Source organism: Cynara cardunculus (genome assembly GCF_001531365.2).
Source record: "Cynara cardunculus var. scolymus isolate 2C chromosome LG 8, CcrdV1, whole genome shotgun sequence".
NCBI classification, from domain to species: domain Eukaryota; kingdom Viridiplantae; phylum Streptophyta; class Magnoliopsida; order Asterales; family Asteraceae; genus Cynara; species Cynara cardunculus.
Genome location: NC_037535.1, coordinates 4160968 through 4162239, shown reverse-complemented (window position 1 = coordinate 4162239; position 1272 = coordinate 4160968).

Below are 1272 nucleotides of genomic sequence, written 5' to 3'. Positions count from 1 at the left end.
TATGTTTTCAATAATCAATATGCAAGATGATTTAGGGTTTGTTTATCAAAGTGCTTACTGGAGTGGTTTATCTTATCGGATGAGTATACCAAGGACCGAAATCTTATTCGGTAAGAGGCAAGGCAACAATTGCGAGTCTTATCAGATAAGTAAGGGTGGTGACACCTACCGTCAAGTGCTTACGGGGATGATAGAAGTTCACTAACTATCCACTTTGATTGTCAAGACCATTACCCGATACATTAAGTGAGGATGATGATTTTTATCGATAAACCTTTGCTCAATAAATGTTTGATAAACAACTCCTTATTTATTTTGGTATAAAAATATCGTATTACGATCAAAGCATGTGCATTAATCAATGTGTTGTTTGGTCAAATGTGGATCATAAAAGGACTGAATCCAACGTAATCAGCCACGTTGCGTAGAGAAGTTCTCTGGTAGCATCAACAGATCAAACATGGTGCCATTGTATTATTCCTTCATCAAAGATAAAAAAAAATAGGTTTGTGAAAGATATAATCATATTAATTTGTTGTGTGTCACTGTATGTATTTTAAAACTACAATGAGAATAATTTTTCTTTGATAGAGTAGGTTTGCAAAGCTTTTCTTCCACTCTAGACCCGAGTTCGAATCATGTTAATGTCATTTTCTTAGTAAAATGGTGCAACCGTTTGAAAAAAAATTAGGTTATTCTGGTGAGGAAAATTTTCTGGTAATACTCTCCATCATTATCGTCGTTTTTACCCGGTAAGATTCTTGGCCCTTGCCATGTTAATCCGGTGAGGAAAATTGTCGGATAAGTACTTACCGGGTAAGGGTTCAGTAAATGGCCCCTGAATCATAATATTAAGATTTGTGAATATTTCGGAATTTTTGTTGATGTCATTTAAGCTCTTTAAATAAATAAATTAAAAAGTCTTATAAATAATACAAACAAATATCAATGTGTATTTATTAAGTTCACATATAAAAAAATCAATTACGTACATACAACTCATGTAATCACTAGACGTCTAGTAAAACAAAGCCAAAGTCATTGCCAAGAAACTGATGGGTACGGCTGCGGTCAAAGACGGAGCGAAACTGTCGGCTGGTGGTGGTGGACTGGTGCTACCGGTGGGAAACGGGGTGGTGCTGCCGGAGGGAGGTGGGGTGGTGCTTCCTGAGGGAGGTGGGGTGGTGCTTCCTGAAGGAGATGGAATAGGGCTGCCTGAGGGAGATGGGGAGGAGGTCGGTGGTGGGACGGTGGAGGTAGTTGGTGGAGACA